Source organism: Anser anser (assembly GCF_964211835.1).
Source record: "Anser anser genome assembly, chromosome: 3".
Classification (NCBI taxonomy): Eukaryota; Metazoa; Chordata; class Aves; order Anseriformes; family Anatidae; genus Anser; species Anser anser.
Window position 1 is genome coordinate 116,037,630 of NC_139722.1, and position 27,690 is coordinate 116,065,319.

The 27,690-nt window shown below is 38.5% G+C and overlaps 1 protein-coding gene across 1 annotated transcript in view; it reads left to right on the top strand.

Moving 5' to 3' along the window:
- Positions 1 to 27,690, top strand: part of LOC310897015 (uncharacterized protein) — a 547,020-nt gene that overhangs the window by 140,491 nt on the left and 378,839 nt on the right. The window contains exon 9 of the mRNA XM_083830110.1: positions 1,200 to 4,499. The gene's annotated coding sequence lies outside the window, so the exon portion shown is untranslated. The remainder of the gene's footprint in view (positions 1 to 1,199; positions 4,500 to 27,690) is intronic.

Genomic DNA, 27,690 nt, shown 5'->3' on the forward strand with positions numbered 1-27,690 from the left:
CCACCGGTAGCTTGATCCTACTGCTCCTGTTTCTTTGCCCTGGGAGAAGGAGAGTCGTGCACAAGAAGATGCACAGCACCTTCGTTTCTCATGTCTGCATTATAACCTTAGCCCATGCAAGGCACATTGGAGAAGAAAGTGCATCTTCTATTGCAGTAAAGTTTGAGAAGACTCATTCTAATGGGAGATTATAACATGACTGTAGTGGGCAGGTTTTGAAGCGATGTGCCAGCTCCGTGGCTGCAGCTCCTGCGGCCATGCATTGCTTCAGCTCTGCTCTCAAGGTGGAACTTGTATTCTGCTGACAGAAAACACACCTTGGGAAGTTCAGAGTGAAAGCACTTCTTGCTATCTACTAGAAGGTGTGGAAAGATAGGAAGTATGGCAGAAGCAAGGAGCTGACATGACCTGAGATGTAGGTATGCAAGGGGGTCACTCCATCTCTTCTGAGCAAGTGCTGCTTGCTAATATCTCTTTCCCTTGAAGCATTTCTTGTCTGATCTAAAAGATGCTGCAGAATTAACTTTTTAATTCACAAGGTTTATATGCCTTACCACTTGTTTTAGGGTGAGGATACGCTAGTATTAAACACCCACTCAAATCAGAAACTTGTATCAGTGTCTAGAAAGACAATCTTTTTTTTTTGTTTCCTAGTTTGTCATTTTAGCGTTTAGAACAGTTTTTACATCTTAAATGCATATTTTGATGCTATATTTTGTTTTTCAAAACTGACATAACCTAAACTATAAAGCACCTACACAGATACCAGGAAGCATGTGTAAAACTCTGGGAGAAATTTAACTCTTCCACACAGAACAAGTTCTGTTAGAATATATTCTTTATATGTGACATTTCTCTGCCATAGGACAAACATAATATTTTGATTTTCCTCAGATGACTATAGTTGAGTCTGCTGAAAGTGATTATCTCACTTTTCTACATAGCATTTGTGAAATGTGTGATTATATATCATATTTGATGAAACACGATACATGGCACAGTATGATGACATGACATTATTTTTTTATTACACTGCAATAACAAAGTTGCTTTTTTTTTTTAATCTTGAAAGAAACGTGCGTTTTTGTAGATTTTGGAAATAACTTGATAGTTGTTAGTTAATAAGTCTTGTTCACACAGACTCATTTTAGACAACTAAAATATTTTTATATATGTTTACTTATGTGTGTTTGTTAAAGTTAATACAACATCCACAAGAAACTTCACAGTGCCCGACTGGGACCCGACTTGTTTTCATTGATGACATAGAAGGCCTACTCCTGTTAAGGTACATGATGTGAATATGCATCTCTGTGGTGATTCATCAAATTAAAGGAAAATAAAGCTCTTCATCATTTATCATCAGGGACTACAGGGTTATTAGTGTTAAGTCTTGTTCTGTGTCATTGAAGATCATGGAAACTGGTCCAAAACTTCAGGTGTCATACTCATTTCACAGGCACACAAAGTAGCTATAACTCTATTGAAATTACGCTTATTCTGTGTAATAGATGTTGATAAGAAGCATTTAGTTGTAGAAGGTAATATACGTTGGTGACAATACAAGGTAATTTTTTTTCTTTTGAGAAGGAAAGTCCTATTTTTGTTTTCTCTGTAATGATGCTAGTAACAGCATATGATTAATGTACATCAGAATTAGTGCTGATTAACTAAAATGACTTGTATTATTTATTTTTTCTTGCTGAGCATATCTTCAGCATGAGCAACTCTTAATCAAAGATGAGCATAACATGGAGAAATCAAAGTTGTGAGTTCATTTCACAGAATTTGAATGGTGTTTTTTTTGAATGGTGATGCGATGACGGATTCAGTGCCCCAATTAATATTTAGGTTTTAAAGCTACAGTTTGTTCAGGAGTACAACTCGGCTGGAGATTTTCAGAATTATCGATGTTTTCTCATCTTCTGTTTGTTGGGAAATTTTGCAAAGATTAAATGTGTTTTTGGAAGTTCTGGACTTGAAATAGGAAACCTTTAACATTTACACTTAACAAATAAAACAGCAGGGTTGTACATACTGCCAATATGCTGTCCATGCTTTTCTTCTTCCCACCCTCACAATTGCTTCTTGACTTACATTGTGATTGTAATCATAAACCTGTTAAAATTAAGTGGATGTTGAATCCAGTCAATGTAAATGGCAATGAAAGGTATGTCTGCTATTTTTGTCCAACTGTTTTTACTTACAGTGTGTTTCAAGTCTGTCTCCTGCAGCTCTTAGTAATTGTCTGACACCATGGATCCAAGAAGCCTTCTCTCGCTACCAGAGATAAAATTTTGCATAATCCACAGTTTCCATGGCATTTATGGATGATGGATGGTATCCCTGAACTGTAGATGGTATGTGTGCACAGACAGCAAACCTACAGGGAAAGACTATAGAAGCAGGTCTTAAATGTAGATGGTGTTGCCAATCAATTGTGGCTGGCTGTGGCATGTTGTAAGAGCGCAAATGTACCATTGTTTGCTTTTGAGTGGGCATAATACTAATGTTTATCAATCCATGCTGACCAAACTCCACAGTGTTTGAGAGGCCTTGATGAAAACATGGTAAATTGGTAGAATGGAATTAGGGTAATGAAATGCTATGAAATCAAGAGCAAAGAGTGATGCGATGCTGTGGGTTCGGCATCAGTGAAGAAATATGGTCTTCACAAGCTGTGGAATTCCACAACCAATGTGTAGGCTTACCGTGGAAAAAGCTTAACGGTGACAGGATAAAGTTAGAGAGAACTAGGATGGTGGTCTCACGAGTGCACCTCCTACACAGCCATGGGTATGAAGAAGTGTGTTAGAGCACCGCTGCCAACATTGAAGGTCATTTCTAGGTGTCTTGTTGGCAGGATGCTGGTGCATGTGTGAAGTGAAACCAGCAGCTGTGTAAGGCACAAGGGAACATGTTTTATCAAGTGGCATCAAGACAACATACAGTTCTGAATCTCTTAGGACATTTTCTCTCAATTTTAATCTTCTCTAAACCATCTGAGGGCTGTTCCAGGCACATCTTGTGCCTGTGACTGGAAAAGGGAAAATCCATGATCAGGCCCTTGGGAGAGCCTAAGGGAAGCTGACCACATTGATGTTTTTGTGTTGGTGCCAAGCGTGATCTCAGTGAGGACAACTGGCAGAAGATGGCTGGCTATGTCTGTGGGATCTCCAGCACTCCGTGCCATGGGCGCTGCATCCTCTCCCGACAGGAGGTGAAACTTGTTCCTGGCATCTCTGAGGAGAAGCATGCAAAAATTAAGAAAGAATTTTCTCTCAAGCTTGGTTAGCTTTCATATAAAGGTTGGCCTTCTTCTGTAAGAAAATGTGGCTAGGGAGGAAACACAGTACTGTTTTCTAAACAATGCTGCTTTGTGTAAAGAGTCTAGGTTTGTAGAAATGCACATCAGATCATGGGGAGTGCTGAAAAGTACGTATTCTCTCTTCTGGTCTTTAATAAAACAGTGTTTAATTCTTCCAGAAATAGACACACATAGTCCAGCCAGAGTCAGTGTACAATCCCACTTGCTTCAGTAGACTACCAGGTGTATGGCAGAGCAAACAAAAGATTATCATGTTGTCCTTCCTTTTAAAGATTCAGGTGTTTTTGTTGTTGTTGGTTTTTTTGTGTGTTTTGTTTTGTTGTCTTTTGCCATAAGTACTTCTGTCATTTGGAAGCACGGTGGAAAGTGGATGAAAATTGGTGGTACGTACAGATAACATTTCCAGGGCTGCTGGAGACACTGATGTTAATTTTCACACCAGACTAAGACTTTAGTCCTACATCTTCAGCACTGGCTCTGAAGAGGAGGGAAAAATGGAAATAAGAGAAAACGAGTTCACATTTTAATTCTCTGTAGGAGTAAAAATATTTCATTTTTATTTTTTTCTTTAATGCCTATTAAACTTATAAGTGTGAATACTTGGATTAAAAATTATATGTAATGACTATTTTAGACAATGTCCTTAGGGTGTCTTTATAACTCTGTGATTGCCTGCTCTCTCAAGAGGCACTGGTACATCTTAAAATGGAAGCTGAGGGTAGTTGGATAGTTGGATAAATGTTGGATAGTTGCTTGATAAATGTTATTAAAGGCATGGAATCCCTGAACTGGAGTATTCATTATTTGATGATATTTCTGTATTAAGTATGGGACTATGGGAAAATGCCCTTCTAAAATACTGGGTAGAAGATAACAATTGATCTTAAAATACACGTTTCATCTAAAGCCTGGTTTATGCATACATGGCAATGCACACAGGAGAAAGACGGGGGCCCAAAGAAAAGCAAGAGGTTTATGGATGAGCTGTGAAGAAGGCACTGTGTGTTCTCCTAAGCCGGGTTATCTCCAGAACTTGCAGCGACAATCATGTCCGCCCCAGCGTTGGGGCATCTTCCACATGCTGGCTCCCAGCACTTCAGCTACGGCTTCCTGAGAAGAAGTTCCTCATTCCAGTGCCCTGCTGCAAGAAGGGACAATATGGAGCCCAGAGGTAATGATCTGCTGAAAGAATTTTTTCCAGCTAGGAAGAGAATTAAGTCATTGCCTCCTGTTTTTGCCTTTATCCCTGTTATTACTCAGATACCAAAAAAGTCTTGGAACAAGTTCAAGGGAAAAATAAGGCAAGCTCTGCAGCATTTTTGTATCCTCCTTGTGACTCCCAGTAGGGTTTTCACTGCAACCTGCTCTGTCCTGAAAGCTGTGTTCAGCTTTACCTTATATTTTTCATAATTTCCTCAGCATAAGTACTCTTTTGTATAACCTAAATGTAGACTAACAATAATTTTATATTAAAAAAAAAAGGCAAGCAAGAGAAACGAAAAAAAAAAAAAAGAGACCGGACGTTGTTTCCTCTTAGTGTTTAGCACTTGAAAAACAGAAGAAAGCTTATTTTGTACGTTGTTGTCTCTGCAGAATCACTCTTACTCATAGCTTGGCAGAAACAATAGGATTAATTTTTTTCTTTTACCAGTGAAGACAGTGGTAGTTCTAGTATTGACTTTTTTGAGAGTCAAATGTAGTCCAATGCTAGTATTTCAGCACAAGCCTGATTCCAATCTAAACAGCTCACTGCAATACACTAATGCACGTGTGACTTCTTCAATTTCCTCAGGTTTTCCTGCACCTAATGATAAAGCTTTGCAGAATAGCATGTCAATACCGGCAATGGGCTGGCATGAAATGTTGTAGTTATCAGCACAGCATGTAACGCGTCTAACTGCAGGAATATGCCTTGCTAGTTGCAATTAATGTATGGTGTTACAAGCGTTCGGTCTTCTACTTTGTTTCCTTTTTGTTAATCAGTTTTTAACAAATAAAAGGTCTCTCTTTTTAAAAGGAAAAAAAGGTTTCCTTAAGCCTGTCTTCACATACATGTGCACATATGTGTGTATATACATTTATTTACATAGATAAGTGTATGCACACATGTATGTGTTTGTGCAACAAGACATGCAGATCCTTTCTGTTTTGTTCTGTCTGCATTTCTTGGCATGAGTTTTTCTCTCTGAACCACTAGTAAGTTGGATGGATCAGTGAACAGTTTTGGTACAAAGTGATTGTGGCTGAGTGTTTCGAAAAGAAACCCAAACTTAGATTGCTGTGCTAATGTGTATATAGTTAAATGTAACTTCAGTGGGGGTGGTGTATGCCCAACACCTTGGAAATCAGGTCACTATTTAAGGGTTTAAATATGAATAAGGTGCATGAAGTCGAAGATTTTGGCATTATTGAATTGCCTCAGGTCACAGAGCAAATCAATGGCAGAGTCAGCATTAGCACCCAAGTCTTTTCACAGTCAGGCACAGTTTACTAGGCTGTAGCCAACCCATAAATATGTCTGTGTATGCCTCAATGTGCATAATTAATTCAGTCCATAGTGTCTTAGCGCTTACCTTTCCCATACTGTGTCATGGCTGAAGGCAATGCTGCGTTTTCATTAAAGCCTCTGCAGCCCTGCTGCTTGCTTCAGTCAGGTCACAACATCATAGCTAAGAGCCGAATTTCATCCGATGTGTTCTTACCAAGCAGCGTCTGCCATTTTCTGCTGCTTTTTCCTACATCTGTGAAGTATTCAACTTTATAAAGAAATTGAGGTATTTATGTTAAAAAAGAGTTTTGGCACCAGAGTAAAAGGTACCGGTGAAGTGCATTACACTGTATGCTTCTCAAGTAACAGAAACCACAGTGTTCATTTTATGGGGAAGTGTTTGTTTAACTACTGGAGGTTATCCCAGTGGCAAGTTCATCCTTATTTGATAATAATGAAACATAAGTTTGATGTGTTTGCTTGAGTAAGATTGCCATCTGGTAAATAATATGTTTTGTGAGTGTTTATAACAATCATGGTTTAAGCCAGAATTGACTTATCATGATTGCTGCAAATAACACTGCAGTGTCCTGACTTAGCTTCATTTTTTTTTCTCTTTGTTGAATGGAGAAAATGTATTTTGAGAGCTTCTTGTATTTTTTTAAAGTATTTTGCGCAGTATAAATCTTGCATTTTCACAAGCAATGATTATAGTTGATTACTGTCTGTACTGTAGCTCTAAAGAAGAAAAAGATTGTTTATATAATTGCAAGTATTGCTATTTAGGTTTTGCTTTTAGGTTGACTGTAGATTTTTCCTTTTGATTTTTGGACTAGAAAGGCTTCGAATTTTGTTTTGGGATTTTTTTATAAACATTTCAGTTCCGATGAAGGAAAAAAGTTCAGTACTTTTTTGTCTTGGGAAAGAGCAGTTCCACAGCGCGTGCCAGCTCTGTGTCATTCCAAGACTGCCCAAGAATGTCATTTTCATTTCTTAAATGTGATATAATCTGGAGGGGAAAAAAAGTTTATGTAATTCTGCAACTTTTTTAGAGGCTCGGGTTATTTCCTTGGCTTCAACATCGTAAGAATAGAAGATACCAGATTGACTTGAAAAAAGGACATAAGTCCTGTCATTTGCTAGATCAAGGAGATATACTTACCAATAGTACCGACTTTCGCACACTGTCTAATGGTTGGATTCAGTGCAGAAAGTGGTGGTAAAAGATTGGCTCTTTCTGTTCATTCTCTCTTTCATACTGTTTTCCAGCTACTGCCAACTACAGTGTTGTAAGATTTTGTACAGTTTTTATTTTTGCAATGTGGACATCTGTCCAGTGGGAACAGAAGTGAGAATTTCAGAGTTTAATGGAAACCTGATAACTCAGTTATGAAAATGCTAATTAAGGCATATTTAAATGAGGCCTTTACAAATGATAGTTTTTATGACTAAAATCCCTTCCCACTTATCATCTGCTCAAATGACTGATGTAAAAAAATTAACTGTTAAATTTGAAAACAAGACTATAGGACTAAGCAATTGTACACCTATTTCAGTGTCACCATGATTTCTTTACGTTTATAAGTGGTATATTTTATGCCTCGAAAACCTGATATTAAGTAAAATGATGTGTTTCAAGGTTCTATTTCTATGTTCACTGCTGTGCATTACCTCTCAGGCACTTAAGACTTTCAGATATACAAACTTCCAGCACTTTCTTCGTATGGAGTGTTTGTGGTACTGGGAATTGTATCTTTAAATGCTATGGATCCAGAAGCGTGGGGGAGAGCCACTGCAGGAAAAAAAGAAAAGAAAAAAAAAGGAGTTCATTTAAGCAGAAGCTGTTGGATCCTTGTGGATGAATAAATACAAGCGCTTTTATACGTCTTTTCCACAGTGAGGCTAACAACCCACTAGTGCAGTGTGATTTTCTGAATTAGGCTCCATTTCACACTCCCCTTTCTGCCTGTCAAAGAGGTGTCAGATTCCAATAGAGACTGGTTGCTACAGAAGTAACTGTCGAGTTGTGAGTCCTCACACAGGTTCATATGGAGGGATTTAAAGCACGCTCCACAGTTCAGGGCATTGGCTGATTCCTTCTGTGTGAAAGACACCCTGAAATTATTGAGCCCACCTCCTGTTTTAGTCTGGAAGGGATGCCTGTATCTGCCAGCGGTACCAAAGAAGGACAAACCTCTGTCTCTCTGTCTCTCTCCTCTTTAACCTGATGGTTATTAAAAAAAAAAAAAATCCTCTGCTTAGCACAATGGATTTACTACTAGATACATTTTCTAAATGCATTTTTGAAGCTGTTAATTGCGTATTTGCCTACATATCAGGTAGTTCCCTGGAATAAATGGGACACAACAACATACAGAATATGCTCTGCAAATTTTAAAGCAGCCCTCTTTGCTCTATCCTTGTGTAGAAAAGTGAAACCAACCAACCAAACCAACCACTGATGTCTGTACTGAATATGCATTCTGTACAGAACACACTGAAACGAAGGTGAGCCCCAGGGCTTGGGGAATCTTTTTGTTTCTCATCCAACTCATTACACTTGCTGAGACCAAAGAACCTCTCTGTGTTGCAGCATTATCTGCATGTGATAATTTTGATACAACTTTGACAACGTTCTGATACCGAGTCATTATATTGAATTTCAGTGCTTTGATTAAAATGATGAATCCATACTGGCATGGTAGATGCCATATAGAAGACAAAGGTATAATGAGAGTCAAAGGAAAGGAAGGTGAAACTAGATAAACTCAAGCTAGAAATAAACAGCAAGTTTTAAAGAGAATTCCTAAAGCAGTTTACTAGTGAATGAATAATTTTCATTCACTGGAATGAATTAAGAAGAAACAGCTTTCTAAAATGTCTGCTATGCCACCAGTAAAGACAATGGGCTCAAAATAGGGAGGTTTTGTGGACAATGACATACAGATGTCATAGACAGGCTGATGCTGCTTCTGCTCTTACAAATTCCTGAATGTTCAGCAATGTGCAGTTCATGTGCACACACAGCCTTTGGTATAGAGAGATGCACCCAAGACCAAAAAACAGCATTAAAGTCTCTAAGGAACGTTTTCAGACCTTTTCACAGAGTTCCTCTTCAACAAGAAGCAGAAGCGTACGCTGTGTGAATACATATGCAGAGGATATACAACCCTCACGTTTGTTTGTTTGACACTTCAGTGCAGTAGCAGTACTAAACCGTGATCATTGTTAGTAATTAATGGGATTAGACATTTAAGTCATTGTTGTCACTGGTTTGGAAAACCAACACTTTATATTTTAATCTCTTTTTAATGTCAGAAGTGGGATTTTTATATTACCCTAAACCAAAATGTATGACTGGATTAAATAAGTAAAAGGCATTAGCAAACAGCAATTAGTTCATGTATTGTTGTCGGTAACAGCGGGGCGGTCTGTGGTGAGCACGTGTATATATTGTACCCATTAACAGGCATGGAAAACCAAGCTTGTACAAGTCCACAGTCTCTTATACAGAACTGTTAATGTTCTCAAACTAGAGCTCTGTGGAGTAAATGTTTTTACTGCAGTGAACTTGTTCTATTTTAACCCAAAGTGCATTAGTTTTTCAGTTCATCTCAAAACCATGTATTTATGCATGGAGTTAGAGCAGAGCCTGCCATGAATCTGCTCTCACTGTAGCCCCTATCACTGTTCTTCTAACTTGCACCAAGACCAGAAGACTAATGCTGAGAAAGGCTGAAGTTGAAAGAGTAACCACAGAGATCCGGAGAGAAGTGCTCAGAGGGTTGGAAAATTGTGGCTGGTGATCAAGAGGATTTTGATTAAAAAGCACTTTATGTACCATCTTCCATACACTGACAAATGTTCAGCTGTAAAAGCTCTTCAGGAATGAATTCCCTGTAATAATGTTTGTTTATTTTTACCTTATTCTAAGAGCAAATCTCAATTACACATCTGCCAAAGGAAGGGAGAGCATTTAGTCCACTTGTTAGTGGCTTTAGCATTTGATGAAGGTCTTTAAAGGGAACTTGAAAGCTAAGTTGCTCTTGACATTTTGGTTTTCTCTGGACTTAGACACATCTGTATTTTTTGAAAGGCTTGGCAATAGGAGACACTTTTTTTTTTTTTATTTTAATTTTATCTTCCAATATCTGGTGAGTTTCTTAGGGTGTTTTGAAGAACCTTTAATGCACAACTGACAGCTGCAGAATGCAAGTAGGGCTGTTTAGCATACTAAATGAGAGATCGTTTTACCAGACAAAGCCTCTGAAGATTATCGAATCTTTAGAAAACCATTGATTGTTTCATATTTTGCCTTCCGTCAACACACATGGGAACATCTCACATCCCCCACCCCTCCAACAGCTGGAGTTGGATTTCATGGGCGTGTGGTCACTAGTGTGGCATCGCTGCAGTCTGGCCTGGCTGATCCAGCCGCAGTCAGGCCGCACGTTCCAGGCTCCTGCTGATTAAAAAACTCACGAAGTCAGCTACAGATGAGCAAACTGATGGCTCATGTACCTCTGTGACCTGTGCCACTTTTGTGTTACCTGGGATTGCTGCATGCTACTTTGTGGCCACTGTACACAAACCCTGGTGGAGAAAAAGGTGCCGTAGCTACTTAGCGGTTTCTTGTGTCTCTAAATAAATGTTGTCTACTTAGTAAACGTGATTACTTCTCATGCTTTTACATAAGGAACTAGTGAAAATTCTGTCAACACTGTCTGTTTAAAGAGAAATGTTACACTGTAACCTTTTGAATACTGAGAAATTTCATGTAAAGCAAGAACATCTTGACAGGGCATAACTGCACATTTATTCAAAATAAAATGATCATTTATTAAGAAAACAATGTCTGCTGGTGGTAACCCTGTTCTGATTTTCTAAATTAGCTCTTCTCCAAAACAGGCTCATTATCGAGGAAATGACTGCTGCTAGTAGAGTATCTAAAGAAAATAGGCACGAGTAGTGGCAAGAATATTATTATTATGGCAGCTCCCAGTAGTGCTGCTAGCATTAAGGTTCTGTCAGGATTTGCATGGGAAGACTCCTCTTTTCTGATCTTTTTTTTTTTTTTTTTACTTTTATTTTTACATGATGATAAAAACTGGGGGCTAATTTAGGAAACTTGCATACGAGGTCTGTGGCTAGCAGTGTGTTTGCTTCGAGCAGCTCTTGAAAAATAACTTGATACCACAAAAGGAGATGCTCCTTGATTTCTGTGATCATGTTAAGGCTCGGATTTTGAATGGTCTATTTTTCTTTTGTCAAACAGAAGGTGCTCAGAGTACACTAGATCTACTGGTTTTATAATTCTCATCTGTGTTTCATCTCTGGCTGTGTTACTCGTCCCCCTCACATGAGCTGGGATTCTGTTTCTGTACATGGTGTAGCAGTGGCGTAGGCAGGTCGGTAAAGTTGTGTGACCCTGCTGCTGTCAGCCGGAGCTTACTGACATCAGGATTTCACTCTGCTGAGGAAGGTCAGTGTTTATTAATACAATTCTGAATGACCAAAGTTTTCAAGCTCACAAGCAGCTCATAAAGCAAGCAAAATAATAGCTCTAAAATAAAGTCTCATTGCTTATTTATGTATGCAGTTCAGTTGGAGTTAGTTGCATTGTTTCTTGCTAATTAAAATATTTACTGTATTTGGTAAAAGTAGTGAAATGTTAGCTGTATTCTTAGAAACTGAGAAAGATGTCTTGAGAGTCCAGAGTTGCAATGCAGGGAGATCAGCGAAATGTGCAGCCACGAGCTGGTTGTATTTGCAGAAGTGATGTTTGGGAGTGGGAAGTGTTTGCTGTTTGTTGGCTGATGTAAAATAATTTGGAGGCTGCTGTGCAATACCCACTTGTTGGATGTCCATTTTGTCTGGGGAAAAAAGTCTTTGCAATTGATATTCTAATTAAAGTTTTTGTAAAAGAGACAAGGGATTGAATGGATCCGAAAACTGGCCTACCCGTATAGCTACAAAAGGGACCCCTCCAGGGAAGAAGAGCCTTGCCGAGTGGAATGGGGTGAGTGCGGTCAGTATGCCTGGTGCAAGGCCATGTCTTCATGAAATCTGAATTTGTGATGGGTCACTGTCTGAGCCTCCTGCTGTATTTAGCTGAAAATCTCTCCTTCCAGACAGTACCCCGGTACGTGAATGCACTTGGAGTAAAGCAGTCAAGTATTTCCTGACCGTGCTCAGGAGCAACGCGCCGAACCACGTGCATGTGTGCCTGGCTGTGGGCTCGAGGAGTGGGAAGAAGAGTTCACAACTCGCAGTCCCGATGCTCTGTGAATAGTGGGTCTGGTCGTGGAGATGAGCCCCTGCTTCCCCGCCGCGTGGGCTGTGAGGCGCCTGGGCAGCCTTGCAGCGCGCCCCTGAGGGCCAGGTGGCGGGGAGAGGGGAGGAGATCCCTCTGCCAGAGGGATTTTGGGAAGTGTGGCCGTGCTTACGTGGTTTCTCATGGAGAAGGGGAATTTTGTAGTTGTATTAATTGTAAGCAGAGGCTCATGTTGTACAGAGCTCCGGGTGGCATTTGGTTCGCTCTTGCTATTCAACGCTATAGAACAATGCGAGTACCAGCAAAATGCAAGTTTGTATTTTGTCTAATTATGACCTCCTTAAGTTAATTTTTATGCATCAAAGCCATTTGACATTTGTCAAAACAAACTCAAGTCCCTAGGAGAGATTTTATGACAAAAACCACCACTGATCTGACAGCTTGCTCTCTGGGGAAGAGGTAGTGTGGCTGGCATTAAAGACTTAATGCTTCCAAAGTTCTTCTTTACTCCTAGTCCCAAGGCAGGGCGCCTGGGCCTGGGCGAAGCGGCTGCTCCGTGGCAGCTGGGAGCGCACCAGCGTGCGGGGGAATTGCAACTGTTGATCCGCAGATTGTTGCGCTGCCGATGACAGCGTCGCAGATTAATTCTGAAATTAACGGAGGGGCTGTGAAGAGGTCCCACCGGTCCTCGGAAAGGAAGAGGGCAGTGTGGAAATTACCAAAGAAGAGGAGTAAGAATTGCTCCCTGCGCCCTGCCCGGCAGCTGGGTGTGTGTGCCTCAAGCGTGGGGGGCTCTGCCCTCCACATGCTACCAAAGGAGGCAGTCGAGGGCTGGGGTGGAGACGCTGTGGGTCCTCTGCTGCCCATGTAAGCGATTTATTGCACCTGCTCCATGTCCTAGATGAGGAATTAGCAGGCTGGTATTTCACTTCCGTTCTTAAAGTAATCTGTTATTTTGCAAAATGAAATAGTTTCTCATGTAGTGTCTGTCTCTAGCCTTTGTCAGATGTTATTCAGCCCAGAGTACTTCCAAATACTCGATATTATTTCACCGACGTGTGCGGAATGCTGTGTACTTAAAACCAGAGGTATCATTCACTGGTTTGTAGTAGCCATTAACATATGCTTTTCCCATGGTTTGTGTACTTATTCTAAGCATGTGCCTTTTACAATGCAGAACACAAGAGACTTGTTTTGTAAGATTAATGAAGGTCACCAAAATTCTCAAAAGTATTCTGATAATTAAGGCTTTGTTTATCAAAAACAAGTTATATTAAGAGCAAAAAGATTCATGGTAATTATTCATAATCTTAACAATTCAAGTGTAGCCACCTCATTTGTGCATTTAATTCTTCTTGTTAATGTTTTGCATAAATCTGCATAATTACTTGAGTTGCCTGTTGTAATTTTGACAGCTACTCAGTTCATGTGCACTAAAGTATATCAAAAGCTTGATGTGCTGAATATTTATAATTTTACGTATGTTCTTGGGATAATATTTTTTCAACAATATTTTTAGTTTTTGTAAAATTGACATGGTATACTTGGAAAGATTGCCAAACATAGATCTCCATATTAGCACATGATGGAACTAGAGCAACGCTTAAAGGTATAGTACCAGTTTTTGGAAGTATTTTACAAAAAATACATATGAATTGTGCACTTTAAATGTTTTAATAATTTTCTGCTAGGTGTGTTGCACTTCATTAATGTGAACACTTCTGAAAAAAAAAGTTTTTTGCTATGTTCTGTGCATGTGTAAGTGTAACTTGGTGCCTAGATTTTATTCGTAGTCACATCTGAAAGAGTAATAGTGAAAATAGAAGCACAACACCAGTGTTGAATAACATTAGCATGAGGAGCTTGCCTTGCTGTGACACACACGGCATCGCTGCATGGCTCCCAGAGGGCTCGCGCAGCCCTGGGAACTGTCTGCCTGCAATTTAGCAAAAAAAAACCAGCATCAACAACCAGCAAACCTAACTTTTGGCTTCCTGAGTGCTCCTGCACGTTAAAATTTGCTGGGTGATGGAATGAGAGTCACATTCTTCAGAGAAACGTAAGGCATATCACAGGAATAATAGTGGAGATCAATCAGGCTGTGTCATCCTTCAACCACATTTTGGGGAGGGAAGGAATTTGCAGAGTGAAAGGGTGCTAATGACCTCTTCCACACATAGAATAAATACACGACTTCGTGAGGACAGCAAATACTGAGGTTATTTATAAATTTCATCGTGCTTGTGAATTATAAAAACAGTTGCTAACTAATTACAGCAGTAAGTTTTCAGTGCATCTGATGACTGTCTGGCACAGTGCGGTGTGAATCTTCAGTCGGCTGAAATCACACAAATTGTTCAGTCTTTTTACAAATGTTTACAAAATGCTCGCTTGAAAATCTAGTTAGGACCCTTTAAAAATACTTTCCCAAGACAGTTTATTTCTGAAAGGCTGTGTTGTGCATACTGAAATTATCAACAGTTTTGCACTTAGGAATAATATTCAAGTGCATGTGCTCCGGTGTAGAAGCATGTATTTGTTGTTCGGTTACGTTGTGACCTTACTAAAATAGTACTGCATGTTTTAAACCTAAGTATTCTCATGTTTATTAGCTCTTTAATGTGATATTTCATATTTTAATCTGAAAACGGCTTTCTTTAAGACAGACAAGAGGAGGGGAGTCCTACTTTAGACAGCACAGCATTGTTTTCTAGGAAAGAAATTTGCTATCAGTGAAATGCTGTTGTGCAACAGGAGAAGAAAATGAATGTAGTCAAGTGGCATCGAAAAGCAGAAGCAAAATTCTGATTCCAGTGCTCTGGTAGTAGATTCCTTTGCTGTCACAAAGATACTGTAGATTCATTTTGAACACTTAAAACATTAGAAAAAACTGAAAAAGCCTTCAGTCACAGATCCACTTCAGGGGTTTAACACCATGGGAAGAGGGAAGAAGGCTGAAACCATTTCTGTTTTGCTCAGAAGATATTGGGGGTTGATTTAATAGTAAAAGGACAAAAAGTGCAGTTGTCATGCACTGCTATCTTTCACTTTAATGAGCCCTCAAATGTAAGTGAAAAATTAAAAGGTTGTTATATTTAGAAATAGCTGTAGTCATAGACTGGATGTGTGCTGCACACAGTGGGGAATGAGCATAAAAAATGAGGGGGGAAAACCCATCTACTCTGCAGCCATATTCATTAATTAAAAGAAGTTTGTTAAACTAAATTTGAAGAAAAAAAAATAAAAAAAACAACAGCAACAACAAAAAAACCACCCTTCTTTAATTGTGTTTACCCAAAAGCCTTTTCTTCCTAATTTAAATAGCATAAACATCTGGACTAAAGCAATATTAGAATCATGGCAGTAGTCAAGCAAATCTTGTGGAAAATAATGAAATTAGATCCCTGGTGTTGTGACAGAGTAAGGGCAGGATACATCAGTTCGATGTTAATAAAATTTCCATGAATGACTGAATACAATTAAGAAATTGTCAGTTGCGGCAATGAACTTTTGTAGCTCATAGATGTTTGCATCATTTGATTATGCTGGCAATTTAAAATTGTTTGTTAGTGTCTGTGTTGGGATATTAATTATGACCTTTATTACAGCCCACAATTAAACTAGTCATATAGCAACAAACAGCCTGTGTTGTGATAGTAAAGGATCTGAACTGTTTAGAATAGGGTCTTGCTATGTTCAGACCATTCACTGATCATCCAAATTGGAAATTATTTGAAATGATCCAGTACTTTAAAAAACAATTCAACTGTGTTGAGTAATCTCTTCAATAAAGAAATTTTGGTTTAATAGTGTTTTAACAGTTTTAATTGCTAACAACATCTGTAAAACTGTTTTAAAAAGGGGAGAGAGAAAGCATTTTTAACTGTGACTCCAAGATAAGCTTTCTCCTGTTTCAGGAAGAGAAAACAATTATTCATTGGTTAATTAGCTGTAAACAACTTTTTAAAGACACATCCATTATATATGTAATTATTTGAAAAAAGCTTTAATGTTATTTGTGCTAATGCATAATTATTAGTGCTTGCTAAAAGGATTAGCAGTATTTAGATGACCACTATTGTTGGGAAATATCACAGCGGAGAGAGGAGATTAGCATCAGGAAGGCATGTGCAGCGATGAATCAAGTGCCTGCTTGCACCCCTTTAGCAGTGACAATGAACAAATCACGTGCAGAAACAAAGCGTTTCAAACTGAAACCACACACTTTCTCATCTTTAATATTTTCTTCATGTATCACAGAAATATATAATCGCTGGAGTATTTCTGTACCCAGTGGAATACATAGTTCCTGTGATTTTTTTCTTAAACTCCCATGGCATATTTGTCAGGTTTTTTTAGAAGTGCGTAGTACCTTTATTACTGCAGAGCGGAGTGGCAACTTTACAATGCCCTCAGTACATCCATTTAGTAACTATTATGCATAATTTACTAAGAAGATGTTAAGTCATACTGAAATCTATTTAGGCTTCTGTAATGTGTTGACTGGAGCGCTGTTTACAGTCATTAGCATATGAATGAAAGGGATAATATTTTAAACATTTAAATATTTTTAATATAGGTCAAAGGAAACTGTTCCAGTAGTCCTAACACTTTGCAGATTACTAATAAGACATCATGGAAACATGCCTGAAATGTCTGTTGCTTCATGTATGTGTTTATCAAAAAAAGGTCTGAGGGAAAATGCTAAATTTGCTCTGGAAGAGGCACTTCGGGGCCCCGTCGGTAAGAACTTAAGCATCTGAGTGACTTAATTCCAACACCAGTTGTGTGTAAATTGCTACCTTGACCATAGCTAACAAAATAATTCACGTTAAACAGAGACTGATCTTTAATGTGCCAAGTCCCTGTTTTTTTGTGGAGTTTTTCAGAGCTGTTTGTGTAAGTGGCTGGCCACCGAAGCGTGATAAATGGCATAACAGGAGCACGACGGGTCCCCCTGCAATGTCCATGAGTGTGCCTTCGCCCTGACCTGGAGGATCGACCTGAGCAGTGGGAGAATTGTTCAGCCTCCACGAATTTGGCTGCTTTTCAGATGCTGCCAGTAGTGATGCTAATTGCTGGCATTTGTGGTGGTCGGTTTTGCGATGCAGCCACCTGTACCGTGTCAGGATTTCTGATCTTTTAAACAAGAAAGCACCTCTCAATTTTCTTTTATGAAACTGGGAGGATCGGTGTTTGACAGCTTGGAAGGAATACCATGGGTGATTTTAGCATTTCAGTTCATTGGATATTTTTAATTCTCTGAAGTATATTAAGGAGAAATTGTGCACTTTCATTTGTCACATTTCTTTAAAGCGATTGTTATGTAGAAGTATTTGAGGGATGGATTTTTTTTTTTTGTAACAGTTCTACTTGTCAAAGAAATCATTGTAGTTTAAGGGATTTGTGTATTTAAGCATAGATGATTATTAAGAAGGTTTGGTTGCTGCAAATTGGAAGCCTTGTAGCTCAATTTGCTAATTTATTTTGTGATCTGTAACTAAACTGAGTAAAAATGCAAATAGCACGAGCCCTTTACATTTTATCACTGGATCAGTTTACTGATGGGAGGATCAGAGTCACTAAACAGTTCAACGCCTGTGATTTCTAAGTAGTCAGACTCTAAAAGCATGTACAGTGAAGGCTACAGAAAAGCTCACGTGAACAGAGGTTTTAATGGAATTCAGCATTTATTTGTTTCAGACTTGGAATGCAGAAGCCAGACTTTATTGTCCATTGTGAGGATGATATTTTTTCTCCCATCACATGTGGCAATGAGCCATCATCTCATGTTGCAGCATGCTCATGTGCTAGGGGGAAACAACTGGTAAAGCTAGAAAGAAATGCTGCAAGCTTAAAGGGGTGTTATCACTTCCTTTGGATTACACCTCTTTTTAGTTTCCACCGAATGCCGTATTCTGAGAGCACTGATAAAATTATAATGTCATTTTTATTTTTAGTTGATGTTCCCCCATATTTTTAGTTTTTTTGTTTGTTTGTTTATTTTGTTTGTTTGTTTAAAAGTATCATAGCTGTTCAGTGCTACTTAATTGCAAGCCGATCGTACCATTGATGTCAGCACCGTTTTGGAGTAGGGCACGATCCTTCTTCTGGTGACACTGGAGGAAGTTGTGCTCCTCTCTCCTGAAGGAACAGGTCTGCTATTACCTATTTTTGCAGATCCAGCAGAGGGAGCAGAAGTCCACCAATGGGGTTTCTCTGGACTAAACATTTGGGGTGGCAGATGGGTTGGCAAAAATTGCTTGTGGAGGTGGGGAACTGCATGAATCATTCCCCCCCATATTCTAAGAAAATTGTTCAATTAAAACACTAAGATCACTCTGTAATTCAGTAATTTTTCATGTCCTGGAATTTCATGTGTTTTTTTTTTTAAATTCTCCATGAGTTGGTACTACATTATAACAGTTGATAAAACTATTCACAGCGCTAACACAAGCGTAGTGATCCCAATTAGCCATCAGGTAACTGTTTCAGTAAGGAATTATTTCCAGTCATGTCCTTGCACATCAACTCCCCATGAAGCAATTTTCTACATTTGTGAACATGCATTGGAAGAGGTGGCTGCAAGTGTTTGTGAGTGTGCCACACAAACATCAGCTTTTATTTTGTCTCTATCCTTCTGCAGTCATGCTGCTTTGTGCAACTGGGTTTGTAATCATTCAGTCAATCTTGAACAGAACATAATTTAAGGGGGCAAATTTTGATTGAGACTATAAGATATCGCCTCCTTTAATTTTTTATTTTTTTATATTAGCTGTAATGGTGTTATCTTATGGTGTATCCAATCAATACAAATCTGTTATTAGTTATTGTTGTTACTTCTATGCTAACAGGTAACATTATGCCAGCAACTGGTGACCTGAGTGCATATGAATGCATGATGTGAAATCCTTCAGAATTTCCTGATAAGCTGTGCAGAATCATATCTGGCTGGGCAAAATCAGCCTCAAAAAAGCTTGTCTCAAGATAACCAGGAAACAAGCAAAAAGTCTTCTCAGCTGCACTGCTGTGGTGTGAGGATTCACCAGAACCCCAAACCAGCCAGAGAGCATTTGCTGGTTTGGATTCCATCCTGTGTTTGCTCTTTCACTTTGTCTTGAATCACACTGAGGTATAGGCTTGTTGTTTCTGTTGGGAATTCAGGCTCAGTTACAGATGAGTTGATATCCAGAAAAGTCACTACTGTTTCTCAAGAAAGGTCAGCCCAAAGTTCAGGGTCATCAGACAAGAAATATATACACAAACACAATACCACAATCTGAGACTCTTTTGTTAGCTGTATGCATGGCCTTATGTATGCCTACATGCATGGAACTCGAGTTATCAAATGGTAAATCTACACGAACGGCTTCCTGATCTGCTCACCAAGGCTGCTGTATGTGAATACTTTCAGGATATCTGTTTTTTAGAGAAGCAGCATGATGACTTTGAATCTCACGAACTAAAACTCAGAAAACTCGTGAATCTCATGGACTAAAACTTTTATGAACATTAAAATTATATTTACGATTCTTTGCTTTTTTTTAGCCAGACCTAAAGAATGTGTATCGATCATGCTTCCAATTTTTCCTCTGGAACTGTGAGGGCTGAAAATTCACTTCTTACATGAAAACAAACAAACAAACAAACAAAAAAAAACAATGCCACCAAATTTGAGGTGCTGATGAACTAGAGTTTAGTCTCACTTGAGACTATACAAACTTTGTAGAAAGGGGATGCTTGTAGGAAGGTTATGGAAACGTGAGGCTTTCTGTATGTGGTTTGTTTTACTGCCTAGCTAAAGGGGGAGGTTGAGGCAATGGCTGTAGATGCTGTTAGAAGGGTGGATGGGTGAATGTTACAACATGAGGTTTCATAACATGGTCTTCTCGTACTCAGTATTGATGACATTTTGCTGATTAAAGGAACGGAGACAGTCCCATCATAACGCAAACTAAAATAGAACAAAAAACTCCCAGTCTCCAAATTAATGGAAAGAGTCAGAGAATGGAAAATGAAACAAAAGCTAGCACATTTGGAATGCAGTTTAACAACGCTTCTGGCATACAATGCTGTGGCTTTTTAACTCTCTTCTTTAAACTAAGGATGGATTTGTCAGCCTTAACTTTGAATTTTCTTGCTTTTAGCAGTTCGTGTTAAACATTAATGTTATTGAAAATAGCATTTTTTCCATGTGTATTAAGGGTTTGTTTGCTAAAGCCTCCGCTCCCAAATGCATGAATTTCAGCAGCTAGCAAACATCAAAACAAGGAGATTTTTCAGTTCAGTAAGTTATCTTTAAAATAGAAGACTAGCCTTTTTCTGTATATTTTTTGTGAATAATTATACAAATATATAATAAACACTAAGTTCTTCTTTGTTGTTCTGTCATATTGAAAGATATATGCCCTGATTATATCACTTTAATTAACTCTTGCTGCGTTTTACTAAAGTTCGAAGTATTAAGCATTGTTGATGTAAGCACCATGACATTCAGGTTGCCTGAAAGAAGTAAATAAAACTGTGGGTCAAACTGTATTAATGTGTCTTGCCAGCTATTATTACATCAGCTTTTGAATAGTATTTATTCTGTAATTGATGGTTGTCAGCCTGTAATTTCCATAGTTATGTTCTAAACACTTCAAGTTTTCCGTAATTTTTGTACTATTTGTGCCATATATAGCCCAAGAGGAAAGTAAAATGGGGGAAAAGACTTACTAATTGTTCTTTGGCCAGCTTAGTATGTCTTCAGGGGAATCACTCCAGTTATTTGCCAAGTTCATATATCTGTAATATTCTTCTAGATTCAATTTTCTGCCCTTTACTTTTCTTCATCTCATATTTACTTTATTCTCATGGTCATCCCATCTAATCTGTCTGTCTGCGTCTGCCTAATCTGCCTAATATATCCGTGTATCATTTCTTTAATGATTTTATTATTGAAATGACACTTAGCATTTGATACTTAAGCATACATTACAAAAGCTTAATTCTTCCATTAGTGGATCAAACTTCCATGCTTCTCCCACAGTCAGACTGCTCCATGAGTTAAACAAGCCTGGTTGAATGTTGTCCAAGAGCTGTAATGCAGATCTATTTTTTAATCTTTATTAGTGAGAAGAAGCCCCTGTAAAGATCTGGGTCACTCATTGTACTGCAGTATTGACTAGAGACTCTGGCTGGTGAGAGTACAAGATTTCTTTTCACTGTGCAACTTGAATTTTATCTTTAAGACCTGCTTCTGCCAAGGAAGCTTAGGAATTAAACTTTTCAGCTGCTTCTGCCATCCGTTATGAACTGCAGATGTTTTAGAAACTTCTATGGCTTTTCTCTATCCTTTTTTTTTTTTTTTTTTTTTGTCCAGCTTTACCAAATTAACTTCTCTTTGTTTCAGCTTCCTTCAACAAAGTAATTGACTTCTGGGAAGTGCTTGGCTAACAGGAACATCTCACAAATTACTTCCATTATTACATTCTCCTTCTTGAGGTTTTCCAGGTATTTGATATCCCTGTAGCAGTGTGCCTTCCCTTTGAGCTCTTCTTCCCTTATAAACCCTCCAGTTTCGTCTTCTGCTTACACACCAATAGTGGCAGCATTTTCCAGAATTTGGCTGCTTCATTTCCATTCCTCCAGACTCCCTTGTTTCCATGGGCTCTAGCAAAGGTTTCCAGCCTTGTCTTCTAGAACTTGTATTAAAATTCTTGTAAGATAGCATGGATTTGCTCCATTTCTCTTCCTGTTCCTCCTATTCATCTTTGTGTCACCGTGTAGTAACATGTCTGACGTGGTGTGACTGTTCTTTACTGTAGTGCTTGCAGCTTGTGCCAAGACAAGTCATGATGTGCTCTATATCAGGCTACCTCAACCTTTTTTGTTTCATTTTTTTTTGCCCGATTTCATATTTCTCCTTCATGCGCCTCTGTGGCTTTATTCGGCATGTGTTTTCAAATTACGAATTAACTGTTTTTTTTGTGTTGTTTGCAATGAGCCCTCTGAGTCTGGGAAGTGGCTGACAAATATGTTGTTAAAAACTCATATTCTGGGTAGAAAGGCTAGTTACATGACGTTAAATGATTTGGATGTAGAAATATTTTTAATTTTTTTTTTTCAGATCAAGCTTGTGGCTTCCTTAAAAGAGGTTGTTAAAGACATTTCCATTGTGTTTCTCTAGTGAAGCATAGCTAGCCAGTTAAATATGTACGGCCACTGAATAGTATATCATTTAAGGTATGTTGATTTTTATTTTGGACATGTTTCTGTATTTCTTTATCATGGCATAGACTTTATGGTGGTAGGGCGGTAAGAATTGAAGTGTGCAGTTAGGTGATAGTTAACAAAGTGGCCTGCAGTAAAGTTCCTTGGTGCTAGGCTCTAGCTTGTGGTGGTTTTCGCTTGTTTGTTTGTTTTCTTTTGTTTAAGACCTGATAGCCTGGATTTGAAGTTCAGTGACCTGTTTTTGTTCCAGACAGAATCCAAGTACTTGACCAGATTAAAAACTAACATTATTATGTCTGTACTTACATATAGCGTTACTCTTTTACAGTAAGCCACATTTTGTTTCCATACTTTAGATTGTCTCTTTTGCTTTGTTTCTTTGTTTATGGCAATTTTTACTAGTTCATAAATAAATCCATGCTGAGTAGCAAACCTCATTACTCCTGGATTAATCTGTTACACAAATGAAAATAGGTGAGCCACCTTCTTTTTCTTTTTTTCCCCCTATTTTTTCCCCCTCTCATTTAAGAACATGGCATGATCTCAGGAGAGCATCTTTAACTAAGAGAGCGTAAGTGCACAGAATGACAGCTACAAATGATTTTATACAACAGACAGACAAATAGTACTGATTGTCTATATTTATTTAAAAAAAAAAAAAAGCCTGGACTGCAAGACTACAGTAAATCACGAAAGTGATCTCAAGTGAACAGAGATAGATTTCTGGAATACGGTGTGCAATGAAACCACTGACCTCTTATACAAGGGTTCATGTCTTTTTCTACAGAAACAGATGGGTAATAGCATAATGCTGAAATCATGCTCTACATAATATGGACCTAGTGATTGCAGACCTGATTGCTTGCCATATGGTTGCTGAAGGGTTGAAGAGAAAATGGGATGATATGCAAACCCTTAAAAGCAACGTTTTTATTGAATGGCCATTACATTAAAACCCAAACTCTGCAAATGAAGGAAAGAACTGCAGTGAACAATGATGAAATAACGGAACAATAAAAGAAGAAACACAATAGCATGTATTTGTTTTTAATATGCAAAATAATACTTTTTTTTTTTGTCATTTTGCCTTGTGTTACAAGCAGTCAGTGGAAAGTTGGTGGGACGTTGCTGCCTGCAGGGCACAAATACAGTATATTGGAGCATTGCAGTATTCACGAGGTCAGACAGAAAAAGAAAACAATCACTTGTCTCAAAGGAAAAGCTTCTAAGTTAAATGCTATCTAAAATATGCAACTTGCATACATGAACCACATACTGAGAGGCCAATGGAAAGCCTTAATGAGACTTGCTTTTTCAAGACAGACTTCCACAGACTATGCTCTCCCTCATGAAAAAAGTTGGCTTTTCAACTGATACTTTTTTCCTAGTGCAACCCTTTAATTGTTAAATAGTGACTTATTTATTTATTTTTATTTATATTTATTTTTATTTATATTTATTTATTATCTATTTATTGACATCCGTCAGTACGCTTATCAGTATAGTCAGAGCAAATACAAAGAGATGACGTCTAAGTTCTTCCTTTCTAATCTGTACTTGTCTCAAAGAGACATCTTCGTAGGAAGGAGGTTACAGATAGAGCTCAACAATGTGACCACAACTTCATGGCCATGCCTGCTTGCATGCTGAAGACAACATATGGAAGTATGACATGATGAGAATGATGGCGTGCCTTTGAAATGGACAAGGGATGGAAATGGAACCTGAAACCCAGTTTTCCTGGGCTTTTATTACACTACACTTGAATGGCTGGGATAGGCTCTTTTGGGCCATTAATGGATCACTCTTTGCTTTGCCACCATGGACTGATACAGGAAGGAATACCCAGTGGATGAAAGCTATAAATTCAACTTAATCTAGATTTTATAGAGGTTTGGAGTTAGATAACATGAGCCACTGGCATCTCTCTGGCCTTTGCCTCTTCTAGAGACTCAGTTGTGCAGAAATGTAGGGACTGCTGATGGGGTTGTTTAGTGTTGAGGAGACCGTACTGGCTTTGAGTCAGAAAATGCCAAAAGGATACTTCTGTTCGTAATGTGACATGAGAACTTCCCACTGTGATGTATCATTTAACTGCCAGGAGATGCTCCTTATTCTGTAAGGCATGTCCAGTCTCTGCTCTCTAGTGCATGGATACACGTAGGAAGGGATGGATAAGCAGCTACCAGTTCAGTTTAGCAAGTGCAGTATTCTTTTTGATAGTATAGATAGATACACAGCCTCATGCATGAGTAATGCAACAGGGGAGTCTTTCTACATTTGTCCTCTCTATGCCATGCTGCTGAAGAGCTTCCAAGATGAAGACAGCTGTGACGTAGCTCTCTGGTTAATCACTGCTAAATACAGACTTCCTTGGCTTGACAGCCTTCTCTGATGCATCCCATATATCACAATTTGTTTGACTGCAAGAACAGAAAAAATATTTATTTCAACAATTATTTTCAAAGAGACATCTTCTATATATGGGTACGTCAGGATCAACCTCAGAATTGTTAGACTTTTCATCAGCTGCCCACCTCACTTTTATTTCATTTGGAGGCTTAAAGACATGTGACAAGCAGAGTATTCTGCTATTTAAGACATCTTAAGTGTGGCAAAACAGATTTTCATGTGATGAGAAGAGATTTCCTCCAGCCTACAAAACTGATTCTCATACTTCTTGACTAGTGACATGTCAGCTGTGTGGCAGCAATAAGTTTTGCATAACTTGTAAGAGCCCGCGCTGACCTACTTAACAGGTATCCACTGCTACATAATGTATTTAGGGCAAGTATTGTGTTGGAGCTCATCATCAATCTTGTAATAGCCAAGCTCACTGTGAAAGCCACAGGTACCTGATTGATGCAAACATTCTATAGGATAGGAAATATTCTTGCCATTTTCTGAAGGGGAGGTCAGTCGTTGTGGTGGTGTCACTGACTTGTATGGGAGAAGCATCAAGGGACGCTGATCATGCCCCCTCCCTGCCTGTGCTGTTGCACCACTGGTGTGTCTCAGAAGGATGTCCAAAACATCTTTAAAATGGGATTTTTATTCTTCTTTAAATGGTTCATTTGTCTAGACAGTAGATGTTTCAGTTTCAAATCTCTTTTTACTGTGACAGGTTACTGAATGTTTCTCGCTTGCAAAATAACAGGGCCTGGATATTTTGCACCCTTGTATGCTGTATGTAAATGCAAGAGAGTTCCCTTGCAAGTAGCAAATAGCTGGGAACCATCCTTTTGTTAACTGATGCTAGCATTTACAGTTAGTGCTTTGCAACGATTGCAGTGCATGTGTTTAGGGAGAGCTGGTGGCTTTGGCTGGTGTGCAGCACCATGCCGTGGAAACCAGCTCGCTAGAGATGCATGCGTGCACACTGACTCCTGAGCTGCGGGCTGGGGATGGACAGGCTGAGTTTTGTCTCTGACTGAAGAGACTGCGCTAAGCAATCATTTTTCAAAAGCAATGCTCTTCCCCTTTTTTTGTTCCTGTCGTAGTTGCAGTCAGTGTTTTAGCCTGCACTTTGGGCAGACTGTTAAAGCATGTATTTTAATAAAGTGATGCCAGCATACTTAGACATCCATACAGTATTAGCATAGTGCACGTTGGTTCGTGCAGTAAATTGTTGCAAAGTTGTATGACATCTTAATGCTCTGACAGGATGTGAAAGACAATAACACCACTGAAAAGACCAGAAAAGGCCTTTTATAGCTGCTGAATAATATATTAGCTTTTAACACTGTATATATGATCAAAATGGGGTAAAGTATAAAATGAACAAAAAATTATTTATACCTGATATTATATTTTATCAGAATCAGAACTACACAACCTCACAACCTGGCTTGAACCATTTTTGATACGGTATTCATTATCTCTAAAAGCTGTAAATGCCTGCAGTCTGAGTTCGAATCTGCCCTCAGGGCTGACGAAACGCTATCTCACTTGGGCAGAATTTGAAAAAAGTTGCTCTGGAAGAAACTCGTTCATCTGTTGTGCTAATGGACATGCAGGGTTCAGTCCTAATGCCCCAAATGGTCAGATGCAGGGACCTATGATCAGCTTCTAAAATGTGCAGGTGGGCACCTGCAGAAAAATGCTTCACAAATTGACATGCGTACTATTGGAGAACTACAAATCTACACTGAACTCCATAGCAGTATATTATGATGTCTGAACCGGGAAGAAAGAGTTACATAGCAAAGAAATATGCATGATAAAAAGTCCAATTTATACACGGGTCCCAAGTGGTTGGCAACTTCTATCATTTGCTTCCTTTTTAAATGCTGTGCAAACATTGTTGGCTCATATGACAAATTAGTTTGTGCTATCTACTTCCGTATTCCACACACAACTTCTATGACATTATTTGCTTCTTTATTTAAATAATTCTTGGAAACAAAAAAAAAGCAATTGTAGTATAGTACTTCTTTCACAACTTCACCCTGAGCTCTCTTACTTTGTGGGTCTGAAATTACCCTTGAAGTTTGCTTTAGCATGTTTGCATTTGTGCTGCACCTGGATATTTCCTATAGATCTTATTTCTAGAGTGTTGGCTTGCAATATTCAGAAATTGCTTTTAAATAATAGAATGATAGGCTTTAACTCTGTCTAAATTAAAAAAAAAAAAGAAAGAAAGCTTAAGCATTATTAATATTGGTTTTTGGGTACTCAGAAACATATTTTGTATTTTTCTGCAATAAATTAAGGTCTTCAAAATTCAGCAATAATTTCTGTAGTATGATTTCATTTCAGTAAGAAGTTGTGAGATCTTTGCCTTGAGTTTACCAATACTGAAATGAGAATGAGTGGGTAGAGGTGAAATTCTCTCTGTCAAACACTAAGTTGATGGGGAAAAATTGGGTGGTGGTTGTATGCAAAATAGAGACACTTTAATGTCTGCTTATACACTAATTTATATGTACATGCAGCAAGAGGAATACTTCTTACTCGAGATAACATAAATAACTATAGCACAAAAATTCTAGGGAGTGTACTTGAATTGCAGTGTTGTCTTAGGGAAATGCAGGAATTATGCAAGAAGAACTGTCATTCTTTTCAATTCTCTGTATTCAAACAACAAGCTATTTCATTTAGGGTTATGGTTGTATTTCCCAAGTTATTCCTGCACTCGAATGTCAGGTGCATGTGTTTTCTCCCTCTTTTAGAAGTACCTGTGCAGTTGAAAGGAAGGGAGGGAAGAAGACAGAGATGGAAGAATGTCATTCATATATAACAAACTCAGCAATCTTTATAGAATAATATTTTAAGCAGGGATACAGAGGCTAAGCATGTCACTGGAAAACTTGCAAGAGTTATTTTTTTCCTTAGTTGTGGAAATTGATATTTGCTAGGTGCAAGTCCACTGGGCTAGCTGATATT